The following is a 17,565-nucleotide window of genomic DNA, read 5'->3' on the forward strand; positions in this document are numbered from 1 at the left end:
CGCTACTTCGGGGCCGCCTGTGGGTCCCGTGGGCTGGCAGCGGGCTGGAGCGAGGGAGCGGAGGAAGGAAGCGCGTGCTGCGGGCGCCCTGGGCCGCGGAAGGGGAGTGGGAGCGAGGCCAGCCGGGGCCCACAGACGCGAGAGCCCGGGGGGCGCGAGTGGCCCCTGAGGCTGGGTCTACGTTGCTGCCTCGCCCGGCCTCGCCCCGCCAGAGGAAGGCCCGGGAGTAGCCGCCGGGTCGCGGTGGTGCGGGCGGAGCAGGTCGGAGCCGCCACGCACGCCCCTCCTCTGATCTCTAGACGCGCGTGGGTTGGCAGCCTCGGTGCTGGGTCCTCACGGGGGGTGGGGTGGCGGCGGGGAAAGGAGCAGATCGTGGAGAGAATTCGGGTGACACTCACGAGGGACCCTGCGGCGGTGACTGGAACAGGAAGGTCGGAGTTCAAACTTGAGCCTTGTGTGCTTTTTTTTTTCTTTTTCTTTTAAATGTAGCGCCTGAAGCTTAGCCCGTGGGTTAAACAAAACAAAACAAAACAAAACTCCTCTTTATTTTAGTTACGGCCTGTCAATTAAACCTCATTTTAAGACGCCATTGCTAGTGTCTCCTGACACTCGTTTATCCTAAGTCCGTGGGATGTCTTGTAAACTTGATTAAATCATTGTAACTTTCACAAAGGGAGCCGTGATTCTTGTTAAACTTTAAGCAACTGGAAATCAGCTGGAAGGATCTGCCGAGGCCTGTGGTCTCGTGGTCCTGTGCGGGCGTGGCTGTGCACAAACAAGTGGGTAGGAAAGGACGCAGCAGCCCCAAGCTGGAGCTGCAGGGGAGATCTATGCCCATGTGCCAGGGCACGTTTAAACGCAGCTCCAAGTGGAAACACTGGGGATGTCTTAGGCCTTGTTGGACGGACTTCACATGATTTGCCTCATTCCGGGCAGTTATTTCCTCTCCCCACTGCTGTCTTTAGACACTGTTTATATTTCCTGGGGCGATCGTAGCGTCTCCTGAATAGATTGTCTATAATGAATCTTTTGGATGTTGTCAAAGCCAGGCTCTGTGTCTGTGTGTTCTCAATTTTTAAAGCAATAGGTTGGCTGTGTTTTGAGAGTGCTGGTCACCCTGCTGCACCATTGCTTGGCACTTCAGACCATGGATGTAAATTACTACCGGATTCCAGCTCTTCCCCAGGGAAGCTGGGAAAGCACTAGAGAACAGTGAGGTTAAATTTACTATGGTCAAGCAGTCACTTTCAAGTAAGGAGGGCCACCTCCCTTTTTAGAACAAAAATGTATATGTCAGCAGGGTCATTTTCCAATAAATAAGCATATGGTTCTCACATATTTTAATTTTTCTCTATTTTTGTCTGTTTCATACATGTGTACCCCCTTACCCTCTTTAAAGCCCCTCCCACTGATCACCTCTTTCCTCCCAACCACATTTTAAAAAGCAATCAATTGTAGATTGCTAAGTAGTCGTTTAGATAAAATATTCAGACCCTTTGCCTTTCTTAGCAGTCAGCCAGCACCATAAAGCCCTGGGTGAAGTCCAGTGAATGCTGAACAGTAACTATGATGCAGCTGGATTGAGCACAAGTGCTTTACTGTGTGTAGAACCCCAGTACAGTGTGCAGCTCTTAGATTTGTATAGAACCATATAAGAATAAGGATCTGTGCTTCACCGGAGACACCAAGTGTGGTATAGAGAGGAGGTGCAGAAAGCTCTGAGCTTATTTGAAAGACAAATCTCTTACAGTTGGGTTGCTGTTTGTCACAGGTTACAGAATAGACATGGCGTTCAGGTGATGAGAGCAAAGGGCCCCACAGTAAAGAAAAGAATTTCAGAAAAGTTAGCTAATGCCCAATAATTTTTATTCTAAACCTCTCTCTAGTAGGAACAAAATCAGATTTAGAATTATCTCACTTACTATTCTGTGTTTTAACTAGCTTTTGCTATTGTTTGTTTCATCTTGGTGTAAGCCTTATGTAGGTCTAGAAGCAGTTTTCTGAGCTTGACTGAGAGGGGAAGGTACTTAACAGTGGTTTTCTGTGTAGGCTTTCTTGTCAGACAGACCAAGATGAGAATATTATTTAGCTCTTTTCAATCCTATTTGTAAAGTAGGAGTAACATTGGTCTCACCTTGTGGTGTTTTAATGAAAGTGTATCAATTAGTCTTTGAAAAACACAGACTGAAACTAACCTACATAAAGTGCTTAGAATGATCACTTTTATTTTTAACCTAGTTTACACAGCAGGTTACTTGATAAATTATAATAGGTCGAACCTTCTGGAAATGCAAGATGCCACCATTTTAAGTTCCAAAGAGTGATGAGTGCAGGCAGGGTAACTCACACCTGTAATCTCAGCAGTTGGCAAAGCTGAGACAGGAGAATTGCTCTGAGTTCAAAGCCAGTTTGGACAACATAGTAAATTCTAGACTAGCCTATATTAGAGTGAGATCTTGCTTAAAAAAATAAAACAAAAAACTAGAGGATGAGCAGTTTTTTTTGTGTGTGTGTATGTGTATGTACATGTGTGTATAAATGTGTGTAAGCATGTATGTCCTGTTTCATCCATAGTAGTATGAAAATGATTGATGGGCCAATAATTTTAACAATGCTTTTGATGTTGTAAAATACATGGTATTTAAGGGTAGGCAATTAGGAACGTAAGTTGCCTTTTAAGTTTAAAGAGAATTTTTATTTTAAATAGTTACATTTATTAACCTTGGATAGGAAATTAAAAAAAACAGAAGTAACATTTGTCTTTAATCAAGAACAACTGTTAAAGTTTGAAAAGATGTGATCCAAGAGTGTGAAGTGGTTGGTTGGCTCTTGTGTGCCTGGCTGTCCAAGGCCAGCAGATAAGCCAGAAGAAGTGGGAACTAATTGTGTTTATTTTGAAAATTTTGTGAGAGTAGATGGTTAATTCAGGAAATGAACTCATAGAGTCACTGAATTATTTGCTAAAATTTGCAAAATTGAAAAAAAAAAAGTTTTTACTCTAAAAACAAACCCCTTTAAGCATCTGCTTCTTCGTTAATGCATATCAGATGCATCTGATGGACCAAGTCAGTGACAGAGGAGCGCTAGCTTATGGCGATTTCAAGTATAAAGGGTGCAGTCAGTGTTCATTATGAATTGTTTTAGGCCTGTGGCATTGTGCTCTACTGTACTGAAAGACTTGATTGACTAAATCATTGCCCGATTTTACTCCTGGAATGTCACAGCGTAATGTTGGGTTACTGGCTTGTGTCCCTAGGTGTGTGAATCAGATGACTTAGTTAGTTCTCTGTGCTTTATTGAGGTTGTGAGGAATAAATGAATTTGCTAGGTAGACCATGTTGGACATTGCCTACATGTATTCAGTATTCAGTAAGTATTAACATTAAAATATCTTTGTATAGATAATGAGTATGTGTTACTTTTATAACAGGAAAATGACCACACGAAAATTTCATATTTCTCTCAAGTCAAAAAGGCTATTATTAATTTAAAAATACTGCCAAATTGTACTTACAAAGTAAGAAACTATGCAGTGATTAGGCAATAATATGTCTCTTAAATATGAAACGGGTTTTGACTATCAACTTACTCAACGAATTAATTCTAGATCTTAATTTCATCTTCCTTTCTAATTGGTAACTCAGACAAGAGGTTTGTTTTAGGTTACACAGTTGAAAGATTCAAATATAGTGCTTTATTACAATAACAGCTATCTATGTATTTTTGTAAAGGCTTGAAGGAAGATACAAATGGGTGCCTCCATTTTCTCCCAGTTTCCCTAGTAAGCGTGTATGTATAACAGATCATTCATAATAGTTACTCAAAGTAAATTCTGGTTTATAACTGCATATAGCAGGATTTTGTTGCCTTGGGAAAGAAAAGAACAACACCTTTTGTGACACATGAATGGCATTAAATTAAGGGCCCGAACCTTCCTAGTAAATGGGAAGTCCTTCAGAAGTTTTTAGGCTTATCTTTGTAAGAGATAATTTAGTGTGCATTTGGTGTGTGGGTATGGGTGAGGTGAGTGTGTGTGTGTGTGTGTGTGTGTGTGTGTTTTACTGGCAGTTGAATCTGTGAGCTTGTACGTGCTACATGGTTCTGTACACTGCTGCCCAGTCAGGCCTTGAACATACGGGTCTTGCATTGCCGCCTTCGAGTGCTGGGGATGATGGATCCCTGCTACCACAGAGATGCTAGAAGTGTGTAATAAATACGAAAGAGCTACATATAAGCTACCACAGAGATACTAGAAGTGTGTAGTAAATACGAAAGAGCTACAGATAAGCCAGTCCCGGTCTTCTGCCTCGACAAGATGCGTTTATGGACGAGCACCTGCAGTCTGTCCTGGATGACAGAATTGAGGAACAAATGGGTGCCATGAAGCTCACAGCAATGACCCAATGACCGGTAAGACGTGATTGCAGTACAATTAACCTAATCACCAAAGTACCATCCACCCTGAGCCTTCCTAGGCCTTTTTTGAGTTCATGTCTTGCCCAGTTCTCAACAAGGCCCCCATGAAACTAAAGTTTCTTAAGCATTCAAACCTCAAGGGATAGAAAAAAAATTCCCCCCAGAGTAGCTGTAATTGATTCAGAACTCTACCAAGAATCACAGGAGGGGCCCATACAGTCAAAGGAGAGAAAATAGAGGGCTCAATGGGAGCGTATGCTTTGGAAAGCTGTAAATCAAGTCAAGAGACACATAGCTAGGGCTTCTTACATAAGTGAGATAAGTAACCAGAAGAGAATTATGAGGGCCTCTCCTCAGCCATTGCAGTTGGTGCCCATATCACATTTGAGACCCAGCAGGCATGAGGCACATCCACAGTCCAGTCTTTCAGAGACCTGTGAAGCTGGCTTTCCATAGGAAGCCTCGGTTGGGCAGAAGAGAAAATTGGCTTGCAACGTTCTGTTCCAGCATAGCTGCTGCCAGTAGGTGCAGGGAGCCCTACGTTTTCTCTCAAGGGCAGGGGAAAGCAGCCTGGAGCTGGGAAGAAGGAAGAAATGATTGAACTGAAGATGGCTTCCAGCTGGGTTACTCCATTTGCTGCCAAATCTCTCTTGAAAAAAATCATTTCTAGTGTCATTTAAATGTTTGGTTTGTCATGGCAGGTTTTATTGGGTGTCATAAAAATGCTTAGCTGGGAGAGTCTGGTTGCTATCCTGGCACAAGGAGGGATTTTGTCTTCTTTTTAATAGGTCTGCATTTCAGAAGGTAACAGAACAATGAATGAGAGTGTTGCAGACCTTTCAGATTTGATACTTGGAGCTGTTCCCAAAGATTGTAGCTAAAAGAAGTTTTTTTCTGGGTCTGTCTGAATGAATCAGTTGTTAAGAACTTGTACTTTTTCCATTTGTTGATTTTAAGTTTGTGACTTTGGGGCCAGGGGCTCAGAAATCTATTTCTTGCAGAATAGGCTGTAGTCATTCCTCTTGCAGGGAAGGTCGTACAATAGGTGACATGTGGTTGACTGAGAAAAGATGCTAGCTTGAGCCCAGATTGGATTTGGGTGGATGTGGTCACCAGTGTTCACTGACATGTGGGCCTCATTGCCATCATCCACACTTGAAATCTCTCTGGAGAACCTTCATGCAGCATGACTATGTGCAGGCCCCGTAGGATAGTCAGAAGGACACCTCACTGGCTGAGAAGCCTCAGATTTCTATTGAATTTCTATTAGCTGCTGATACACTGATACTGCTGGCCAAGATACCCCTGACCACTTGACACTAAACCATTAGTTCTCACTGGGGTGCATTGACTCAGATCTCAAGCTCATCATGGTAACTTCAAATTTTGTTAACCAGAATCTCTAGAAAAAAAAAAAAAAAGTAGGCCAAACTGGGCATGGCAGCGTATACCTATAATCCCAGCACTTAAGAGGCAGAGGCAAGAAGGTTACTAGGAAATTGAGACTAGCCTGGTCTACTACATACTGACTGTCAGGATAGCCAGGGCTATTCTGGGATATAGAGCTGTTTCTTTCCAGTCCACTTGGGTGTGGTGGTGGTGGTAGTGGTGGGCTTTGTTTTCTCAACCCACAGAAGTGCTGTGTCTGACAATAGCTGTGCCTCTCGTAGCTGGTTCAGCTGCAATAGCCTTCTAAATGCCCTGATCTGTAGAGTGTGACCCATAGTTAGAACTTGACAAATGCAAGAGGACTGAAGAAATAAGGCCATGCTCCCTGAATGTGTGCCACAAGATGCGTAAGTCACTGCCTTTTTGATCAAAAAAGGAAATTAAATTGTGTTTTCTGGGAATCATACCTTCTTCAGTAGTACACAGATTAATGACTTCTTGGATTCATTGTGCCTTAAGGGGCAGCTAAAGACCTGGTTGTCCTTGACATTGTTTAGTGTTGATTGCACTACAGCAGTCTTGGGATCACCTAATACTTGTTGAGCTAGGAACAGCTCGTGCATTCCTTTGCAATAATTTCTGCCCACTAAAGCACCCTCATGTCTTTGACACCGGAAGGGAGGCCTAGGAACTGCCAGGAATGTGGAGAGAGAGTCCTGTATTAGACAGATGTGGTCCTCTTGCTTTGGATAAATAGTGGTGAGTCTAGCTATAGGAGCCTTTGGAACTGCATCTTTTGGAAACAGACTTCTAATTTAGGAGAGAAGTAGGAACGGCTGGTGCCAGAGCCACCAGAAGCTAAGAGTTTCTCTAGAGCTCCCCTACTGCCAGCTGGCTGTTAAGCAGCTTCTAGTTTGCTATCAGAATTAGCTTCCTCTTCCTGCGGGGTTTTGGGAGGATTGGGATAGCAGGTGGGAACAGAGTCCTGTTTGGTGGGTGTAGCTGTCAGGTGCTGTGCGAAGGTGATGGAGCTAGTCTACACTGTGCCTTCTGCTATTATATGGGCAGACCATGTTGTGAGAAGATGCCCGAATGTCTAGAAAAGCGAATGCCTCCCACTTTTCCTTTGGTTAGATGGAGCAGATCATCTTCATTGGATCTCCAAAGCAGAGATAGCAGGCAACCATTCCTTACGAAACTTCCCCGTGGCCTTCCTTAAACAACAGACTCATCTGCCCCATTGCAGTATGATTTCAGAGACCCTGTACCAGATGCATCTGCATGTGCTTTGCTTCTTGTTTAACCTACATAGGTGATAAGCAGAATGCTTCAGCTACTGCATAGTCCAAAGAGCAAATAAACACTCCAGGTGTGCTGCCTGGGAGGTCGTGCTGGCTTCCTGCCTTTGCCTTCCATTTACCTGTACTTCCCTAACTTCCTTCTGGCTATAATACATAACAGGGACTCCAGGCCACCCACACCCACAGGGCAGAAGTCCCCTGTCCACACTCACTTCCTGAACTCTGCACAGAGTTCCTCTGACCTACAACCTTTGGCCTGAGAACTTGTTGTCTACACCTCATATTCATAGGGACAATCTCTTCATAAGAGGAAATATTAATATGTGCGCCCCAGTGTAATAATCATGGTAGAAAGGAAAATACTATAACTTTGTTAGACAGGCCTTTTTCACACCACCTACAGGTGTTAACTTGTACATTTAAGGTGGTATGAATGTGTATGTTGTTCTTCCCATTATTTTGTATAGATGGTTTCTCTACTGTTGTCTGCCTTGCTGTGTTAAATTAGCAGTGTGTCAGAAATAGCTTCTCTTTCAGTCGCATCAGTTTTCCATTGTGGAGATGCAACTGGAGCTGTGGATTGTATCTGATCCTTTGGTCTTACGTCCTGTGAAGACAGCTTAAGCATGGCTTTTTGCTTAAGTGCCGGTGTGGATCCACAAGTGGTCTGCAGAGCCACTGGGCTCGGTGAGCACCTTCGGGACGTATTGGATCAACATGGTGCTCATAGACCACGATGCTGCTCATAGACCACGAGTGTCGGGTCTTTTTTTATTCTCCGGATCTGGTTGGTGAGAAGTGACAGTTTGGAGTAGCGATTTTTTTTTTTCACAATTAGAAGTGAAGTGGAGGTTTGAATTAAGTATGAGCCTTTGCGACATTGTTGAGGCTGATAAGTTCTCTTGTGGGACGTTGTAACTGTTCTTGTGTATGGACTGTCAGAATTTCTTAAATACAGACCTAAGAGTGTGAGCCTGGGTGCAGTGGGCTGCCAAATCATTAGTACAGAATCAAGACAAGTACAAAGTATGGTTTCGCTGCATTTGCTAATGTCTGAATTACAGGCTTCAGCTAATGCTGTTATTAAATTGTGGCTTCTCCAAGGCCACAAAAAAAGATCTTCTAGCCTAGAATTTCTCCTCTCCTTCCCCCCCATACACATACAGACACACAACACATACATGTATGTACATACACATAAATGTATAGGAAGATCGAAAAGGAGATTAAAACATGTAGATTCCAATTATATTTTCTGTAGAAACCTTTTCAGAAGTCTAGACTTTTTCACATATGTGTATCTCTAGAAAGGTCATACAGGTCAAGTTTGTTTGTTCTTGTATTTGGTTGTTCTGTATGATTTTTACAACCAGGGAGGTATTCTGTCCTTCCAAGGTAAAGGAGATGAAAGGAAAACTGGCTTAAGAGGACCAGGGCTCGGCATGCTAGGAACATGAATAGATGGAGCTGCAGTTTGCTTTCGAGGTACCTTTTTATAAAAGAAGATTCTGTCTGTGTCCTTGTGTTCCAGTGTCTGTGAGAGTGCATGCCGTGTGTGTGCTATGGATCCTGTATAGCTGAGTACAATGATGAGCCTTCCGTTGTGGGTGCTAGGAACTCAGCTCAGGTCCTCTGGAAAAAACAGGATTTATCTTAATCCCTGAGAGGGCTTTCCAGCCCCTCCATAAGCTCTTTAGTCACAGTAAACGTTTGGAATGCTGTTAAACTAAAATTAATTTTCAGTTTTTAGAATTCTGTCAAAAGAGGGGAATCTGATTTGGTGAAGAGAAAGCTGTGGCCCTTTTTTAATTTTGTTATTTTAGAAATTCATAAAAGGCAGTCCTATATAAAGCTGGTTTACCTGTACATAAAAAATAAACCAGCTGGGCATGGTAACACATGCCTGTAATCATACCCTTCAGAATCTTAAGGCAGAATGGTCATACATTCATGGTTAGCCTGGGCTGAAAGAGAGATTGAAGCCAGTGTGGGCTGTCTGCAAGAAGCAAACAGAAATCTCTAACAACAAACTCAGAGTTCACTAGCCATAGTGGGGAGAGGCCAAGGGGAAAAGATCTCCCCCACACACACACACACACACGAAATGGAGTGCTGTGGGATGGTAACTTCTTCTCTTCTAGTGCTCATTGTAGCGTGTCACTGTTGTTGCTCTTTGCTGTGGTGTCTGTTCCACAAGGACACGGTTAGAGCCTGTTACTTTATCCCAGGACCTAGAAGGATACCCAACACCTTTGAGTGCCCGGTCCTTAGTATATGAGTGAATGTTGCTGTGTTAAGTACCTCTGGGTCTTTGTATCCAACTGTGTCAAGGATCCTGTGTTAGATGCTGGCCGGGGCACCTGTGTCATCTTTGACCTTGATGGTCTACTCTAACGCTTGGGAGCTGTGTGGCGGCATACTTAATGCTTCAGAATTTAAGCCTGCAGTCTGAATTACCTGGTGGCTTAATATAATGTCCACTTGCAAAACAGCTGACAGGTGTATTTCAGGTAATCTAAGATGCTGTCAGTTATGGAATAGGCTATTTCTCTCAGCGATCAGGAAAAAGAAATGCTGTCAGTTAAACTATATCAGACATCAGCATAAGAGGGTTAGTTTTGATAACTGCTCTAACGGATTATCAAAAACAGCTGAGACGATGAGATGTTTTATCTCATAGTTCTGTAGATCAGAAACCAGGGTATGTGTGTGACTGGTATGTCTCCTTGAAGTGTTGGCCAGCTTGGCTTTTATTAGAGGCTCTGGGAAGAATTTACCATTTACCTCAGGCTCTTTCAGGTTGTTGGTAGACTTCTGTTCTTTGAGGTTTGTTTCTTGTTGCCTCTCAGTGGGGGCCACCTGCACTTCTTAGAGACTTTTCTGGTATTTGCCATGGGCTTTATACCTTAGACTAGACATTAGCACAACAGACCCTTCTTGTATCTGGCCCTTCTACTCTCTGTTCTCTAGCTAGGGAAATTCTCTGCTTCCGAGGGCTGTTTGGGTCCAGCATTCACAGGTTCCTGGAGGTAGAGGACTTGAACAGCTTAGGGGGAGAGTTCCTGAGGAGTCATCCTAATATCAGCAGTGGCCTAATGACTGTCTCTGTCTTAGCATAGAGGAGTGACTGGTGCTTAGAAAGCATTGGGAATGTTAGAAAGCATGCTTGAGTGTTAGCTGTTTCCATACAAATGCCATGATCACAGTGGTGGCACAACGCCGGCCACCTTGAACCTTGGTGCATTGGTCAAACCCTAATTGAGAGAATGCATTTTGCTGACAGCAAACTTGATAACAAAGGTAGAGATTAGTACTTAAGTGCCATCAGTAGGCATGTGCTAGGACACTCCCTTACTCCTTGTAGGAACGTGAGGTAGGGTACCATTTACAGGGGGGAAAGTAGGTTTGGAAAGGGGCAAAAATCAGTGGTAGTGGCATTCCTCGTATGAAACCCAGGATTCTGAAGTTGGAATACTTTTTATGTATTCACTTGGCTCACTGTCCCTGAGAATACTGTATGAAAAGTGTCACAGGAGATGCCTCCACGCACTGGAGCAGGTGGTCTGCTAGCTAGGACGGAGATAAAGGGGAAGGCACATTTTTCCTCTGATGTCTCCCATGTTTGTTCTTGCTATTTAATGTTTAATTCATTGAGACAAAAGCCCCAAGCCTTCATCCTTTTAAATACCCTAATGATCTTAAGTCAACCAAGCAGTTGCCTGATCTGTGGAGATAAGGCTTTAAACAAGATATGAGCAGTTCTTTAGTAAAACCACACCAACAGTATCCGTACCGGACAGGGTGAGTACAGTGGAGGTCACAGAACAGGAGTCGGGAGAATAGGAGGACTGCCTCTATGGAGAGCCTCAGGGACGGCTTCTGTGTAAAATACTACTTCTGCCAAGACCAGGGTGTGCAAAAGGTAGCCTGAGCTTACCTAAAATCTTAATGTAGATGAGAACAGCGAAAGAAGGCCTTTTTGGTAGGTGTGAGTGAGAAGTTCAGAGAGCCAGATGATGGGCCTGGGATACAACTCATTGAAAGTGCCTGCATACTATGCATAAGGCCCTGAGTGAAGTTATAAGTAACACACACACACACACACACACACACACACACACACACTGTGTGCACCATGTGGTATCATGAATGAAAATGTCTCCCATAGGCTTATATGTTTGAATGCTTGGTATTCCCAGTTAGTGGAACTATTTGGAATGAATTAGGAGGTGTGCCCTTACTGGAGACAGTGTGTCACTGGGGGTGGGCTCTGACATTTCCAAGCCCATCCAGGCCCAGTGTCTTTCTCTCTTAGCTGCTGCTCTAGTACAGTGTGGTCTGCTTCCTACCATGCTGATCATGGACTAACCCTGACACTGTAAGCCAGCCCCCAATTAAATGTTTTCTTCTGTAATTGCCTTGGTCATGGGGTCTCTTCACAGCAATAGAACCGTAACTAAGACACTGGGTTTAATGAAAATGCCAACGAGATTTCATAGAGAACTCTCTGTTCACAGATCCGAGATAGTGAGCTGGGAGCCTGTCCCCCAGACATGAGCTTTGTATGACTTCAAAGGGGTGAAAGTTTTGGAACTATTTTTAATTTTTGCTTTTAAACCCATTTTAAGTGTACCAAAGCATAGGGTGATGAGTAGGAGGGTCGGTTGGCAGAACTAGATAAAAAGAGAGGATGTTTGAGCTCAGAATGCTCAGGGATCTGACACACATTGTGCCAAGAGAATTACATTCAGGTAAATGTTTTTGAAAGCTGAGCTCATCATCCCTTTGAGTCTAGTTTTCTTTTTGCCTTTTTCAGGTCTTTTCAGGACTTTCCCCTCCCTGCAAGGTGTTAGACTCTGAACCCCTGAGTTATCCGATCTCCTCTCTCCCTGATACTTCCTTCTATCCCAGGCAGTCCTGGCCCCGGCCACTTGCTAACCAGCCTCTCTCTGTGCCTGACTTTTGCACTCTGCTGTCACCAGGTGATTTCTCTGAAATGAAGTTCTGAGTGGTTACTTCCTGCATGACAATGGGCTCCCCCGAACCCCCCAGTCCTGTCTGTAAGGAGCTTCCTGTCCAGGTTCAGTCCAGCTATGGTTCTTGCCAGCCCTGAAGACTTGAAATCACTTTAAGCATTTTGTCTCCGTTTCACTACCCATAAAGTGGAGGCAACAGTGCACCTCCCCACAGGTAACCTGTAGATTTAAAAGGAGTTAATAGTGAGATTCAGTCAGCAGTGGTATGCGCACCCTCCATGGACAGTATTCGCTAGCTGCTCTCTGTGTGGCAGGCCCAGCTGGTCTAGCCTGCTCCTTTCAGGTCAGCCTCACCCCACTCTTCAAGCAGGCAACAAGGTAAGTCCAGACAATTGAGAGGATACAGTTAGTAATCTCTATAGCAGCTTCACTGTCAGTGAATTCGTATATTGTCCAGTTTCTAGGAATTCATTTTTATTGCATTTTACAAAAATGTTCTTCCAAAGTGAGTTGGAAATAACCGGGTCAGTTCCTTACCTCTGCCTGCTGAGGTCTAGTGCACACTTAGACTAAGCACCTATCAGAAGGTTTGAGAACACAAGGAGGGTAGTCCATTATGAGGAGATTTTTCTTTAACCAGTGAGCTTCTGCCTATCTCTTTGACCCAGCCTAATTTTGTGTATTGTTGACACATTAAGAAGATGTGTGTGAGGTACCAGTGATGCCTATAGTCCTCACTGTTCTAAGGTCCATGAAGTAAGGAGTGTAAGGACGGTGTTGGGAGACTGAGTCTGTCTGAGAAGGGCTAGGAGGAGTCAGGAATGGTTTCACAGGTAAGACAGAGGCAGTGTGACAGAAGACAGAGGTCCATGTCTTATGTCAAGACAGTGGCTGAAGCCTAGCTGTAATACTCCAGCCATGTGGTTGAATGACTTCCTCCCAAAGTCTGAGACCTTTCCTTTGTGACCCAAGGCTAATAGCTTCTGCCTCTCTCAAGATTGTCCCGAGGCGCTCGAGTGCATCTGTGTCGAAAAGTGCCTGACTTCAGAGTTTATAAATTGCTCAGTGTGATTTTGTTCTCTGTACTTTAATCTGGGCACATTAATATTTTTTCTTGTCTGTGTTTACTGTGACAAGCTAGTCGACCAGTACACTAATGATTACATTGGACTAGATAGTTTTGCCTGTATGTTTTGTCTTCTCAATATATTGGGTCTCAGTGGCATATTTTCATTCATAGTATGACAGTTATGTTAATATATATAAGTCTATGTTTTGAGACGTACTGACTTAAGGAACTGATAATTTGATAGTTTTCAGAAGCTTCAAGAAGAATCAGATAGGGAAACTGAGGTTCTTCTAGATAGTTTCTGATATTTGCCCAGAGTCATTTAAGATGGCAGATGAATGGCAAAGATAGGATTAGAAGCCTGTGCCCCTTGCTTTCCTGGCTTTATATTTTCTTGTGAACTCAACCCCAAGACCTGAGAGCTTTGCAGGTGCTGGCCAAGCTCAGCCCCTCGTTATCTGTCACCTGGCTTCAACCAGGCATGGGAAGGTTGAGTGAGCCAGAGCCCAGCCTAAGGGAGAACCCTAGGGGACACCCCACCCAGCATCCTCCTGGCTGCCCTGAAGGTATTTATGAGTATGAAGGTCCACCTGGAAACGGAGGGAGAGGCTGGGAAGAGCAACCAGCTGTAGCTGCCAGAGAGTGGAGGAAGGGAGAAGAGGCCTGGTCCCTGAGAGTAAACGACTTGTACCTAACTAGGGTCAAGGAGGAGGAGCCAGGTGGAGCTCGGGGATGGAAAGCCATGTGGAGAAGTCCAAAGGGCAGTGGAGTCTGCCACAGACTACTTCTTGGTACACAAGCCTTCTGCCCTCTCAGAGCATTCCCTTTTACCTTCTGCTGGGAAGCATGCACTCTGCTTACTCACTCGCCTTGTGTTGTAATCTTTCTTTATTGTGTAGGCAGGCAGAGGGGAGGGCTGAGCACACAGGAAGGCTCTGACCTTAACCCTCCTGACTTGAAAAAGTTGAAGAGTGTTTGACGTCGTCATCGTGTCCCTTTAAGTGTGTTGTTTAGTTAGAAAGCCGTGCTCAGGGAATAGGATCCAACAGCTTTCCTGAAGCAGAAGTTCCCAGGGTGTGGGTCCCACGCTTGTCAATGTGGCAGCATCAACTGGGAGTGACTGAAAAATCATGACACCCAACCGCACCCAGACCTGTGGAGTCAGCCTTTCTGGGTGTGATCCAAAGGCAGTGCCCCTGTAGAGCTCAAACGAGGTTCAGTGTAAGAACCTTGTAGGGTAGCCAGATGGAGGCTCTGGCAGGGCAGAATCAGTCCCTGGCTGCTCAAGAGGCAGGAATTCCATTTGGTTTTCTCATCTACATATGAGGTCTCTGAGGAGCCTTTGAGCACAGATCCATGCAAGCCCCTTCCTTGAAATTTGTCAGGCCTTGTGTAATCCACCCATTAAAGGGGGCAGGGTCAAACCAGAAACTTCCACATTTAAATTGTTACTGCACCCTCTTGTATAGAAACAAAACAGAATGCCCTCAGAGGAAGGCTGTCTCTGCTCCCATTTCCACACACCACAGCTCAGCACAGGTGAGGCCCACAGTTCGGAGTGCCATCGGCTGAGGCTTTGAGGCAGGTCAGGAAGTGTGTTTCCAGAGAGAAGACAGGGTGTTAATATTCTTGACCACTCCAATTTATGCTATAATGTGGAGTGTAGAAGCAAACTGTTCTTTGAAGGCCATGTGGACTTCCAGTTTTTATGAGAAATTGTTTTCATGCTTAACATGAACTTCATGTCCAACACATTTAATTTATCTGTGACTTTCAGGAAAGGCATGTGGACTATTTGAGTTCACATGAAATCTGCAGTTCTAGGTTCAAGGCCAAACAGGGTCACTTTTTTCTTTTCTTTTCTTTTCTTTTCTTTTCTTTTCTTTTCTTTTCTTTTCTTTTCTTTTCTTCTCTTTTCTTTTCTTTTTTTAACAAAGGTTTTGCTTGTCTTGAATTTCTAATCCATATGTGTTTCTCTCTCTCTCTGGAGAGCAAGAATGTTCCAAAAGAACCTGAAAGTAGGCATCCCTTGAGAAATTTATGCTCACAAACCTGTTAAATATTAAAAACAAAATCTAAAGGATACAACTTGGTCTTGAAATGTTTATGACATTTGATGAAGAGAAACTGTTTATTGTATCTGCCCTCCCAGTCTCCCTCTCTTCCTTGTTTTTATTCCTTTGTTTGTCTCTTTTTGTTTCGGGGTTGTTTTGTTTTTGTTGTTTTGTTTTGGGCAGCTCTGCCTCTGTAGCCCAGGCTGGTCCGGAACTGACTTTGTAGTCCAAGCTGGTATTAAGCTATTGATTTTCTTGCCTTGGCCTTTCCAATCCAAGGACTCCATCCATGTGCCTACACTTGACCAGGTATTGAAACCTTCTAAAGAACTTGTAATTAATTTTACAAGCTATGAGAGGCACACTGGCTTGTCCAAGGATGCACATATGGACAAGCCTACTAGCTCAGGCTTTTTGTGTTGGTATTTTATTGTTGTTGATGATTATCAGTTCTTTTTTTTTTTTTTTTTTGTACCTTTGAAAGACTCTGTCTTTTATTGGTCACAAGACTGTTCTCTGAAGTATATAAAACACAAAAAGTATTTCCAGCTTCCTAAAGCTTGAGGCTCAGCAGAGCCAGCATCTACAGGGTAAAGGCCAGGGAAGAGGCAGCAGGTTCAGCATCCTAAGAGCCTACCATCCTAACAACTTCATGGGCTGCAGTCGCCAGGACCCACTTGGTCTCTGTTCCCTGTAAGGTATCCTTGCTAAGAATCCACCTGTAGTTGAAGTTTCGTTGGTGGATAATATGTTTTTAATTGACTGTTACGTTGAAGTCAAAGACTTATTCTGTCTTGTTTTTTTGTTTGTTTGGGTTTTTTGTTGTTGTTGTTGTTATTTTACCAGAAAACACTGCCAAAGGGGTTTAAGAGTAAATATTGGGAAAGAATTAAAAGTTTGGTGTTCTCCAGAACTCAAAAGAAAAGATTCAAAAATGGCAGTCTGGAAGGGTATTGGGACAAACCTGGAAGCTGTTTGCTAAGCAGGCACAATCCTTTTTTTCTCTTTGGTTGTATGTCACCGAAATGTTTTGTAATGATTTTTGAAATATCTATTCTCAGTATTGGAAAGGGGTTTTGCATGTTGGCATGCAGAAGCCTGATAGATAGCTTGTAAATCTCAGCCCTGCCACCCTCAACTTGTGTGACCTTGAAGAAGTTACTTAAGCTTTCCATGTCTAGGTGTCCTCTACGGCAAAATAGAAATGACTTCCGGTGAGGTGTGAGTTAATTATCAGTGTGTTTATGACTGACTGTATTTGGCACTTCCTATTGCCATTTTAATTAACTAAAGCTTAATTAATGTAATTGCTGGAGCCAGGAGAGACAGTGGGGGGAAGGGAGGATGCTAAAATTGCCACAGTCCCGCCTTCTGTGAATGCTCCCAGGATAAATAATTCCCTGTGGTGCAGTGATTTGGGGTTTTTGTTATCATTGGCATGGAACATTGCTTTTGAATTTCCCCAGTAGAGTAGAGTGAGATCACCAAACCACTTTAACCCATGCTGGCCTAGAACTCACTGTGTTGGCCAGGCTAACCTCAAAATCATAGCAGTCCTCCTGCTTCGACTTCCCAAGACCTGGTATTAGAGGCATAAGCCACTATTTACCTCTTAAAACACCCTCTGTCTTATTTACTGTTCTATTGCTGTGAGGAGACATCACGACCAAGGTAACTTACAGAAGAAAGTACTTAGTTGGGAGCTTAACATTTTAGAGGGTTGATCCATGATCATCAGGGTAGAAAGGAGACAGCATGTTGCAGGAGCAGTAGCCAAGGGTTTTACATCCTGATCCACAGAGAGCAGGCAGAGGGGGGCAGGCAACTTTAGCATCCATTCTCCTTCCCTTCCATTATCTCTCCTGGCTCCTGAAATTACATGGCTTTTGTAATCATAATGACCTGTCTGTGCCTTGGTTTCCTCATTTATCAGCTGAAGTTAACACCTTAGATGTGGGATTTTTAAACCTCAAAGGCCACTCTCAGTGATACATCTTCTCTAACAAAGACTGTACCTCCTAATCCATCCCAAACAGTTCCATCAAGTGGGGACCAAGCATTCAAACATAAGAGCCTGTGGGGGCCATTCTCAGTCAAACCACCATGCTCTCATATTCATCTTCCAAGAGGTGGTCAGTTTGCATGAGATGTTTTCCATGGGTGGAGATAAAGGCTAGAAGGAAAACTGTCAGAGCTCTATGCTAGAAAGAAATGATGCAATGTCTGTTTAAAAGGGCCTTCTATGCTTAGGCATTCATTCATACTTATATCTCATAACCATGCCACTTCTGTAGTAGAAAGAAACAAGACTCATTCTGGAGAAACAAGAATTTCGTTCCTAAATTGCAAACTTTTCCTTC

At 43.7% G+C, this 17,565-nt stretch overlaps 1 protein-coding gene across 6 annotated transcripts in view; it reads left to right on the forward strand.

Annotated features, from left to right (window-relative positions):
- The window catches only part of Gng12 (G protein subunit gamma 12), a 117,027-nt gene that overhangs the window by 139 nt on the left and 99,323 nt on the right, over positions 1 to 17,565 (forward strand). Inside the window, exon 1 of one of the 6 annotated variants that reach the window (XM_029535711.1) lies at positions 94 to 261. The exons of 3 other annotated variants lie outside the window; for them this stretch is intronic. The gene's annotated coding sequence lies outside the window, so the exon portion shown is untranslated. Of the gene's footprint in view, positions 1 to 93; positions 262 to 302; positions 432 to 17,565 lie in introns of those variants that run through there. 2 more of the 6 variants (XM_021188802.2, XM_029535709.1) reach the window with 2 other exon arrangements.

The sequence above is a fragment of the Mus pahari genome, chromosome 2, assembly GCF_900095145.1.
Source record: "Mus pahari chromosome 2, PAHARI_EIJ_v1.1, whole genome shotgun sequence".
Lineage (NCBI taxonomy): Eukaryota > Metazoa > Chordata > Mammalia > Rodentia > Muridae > Mus > Mus pahari.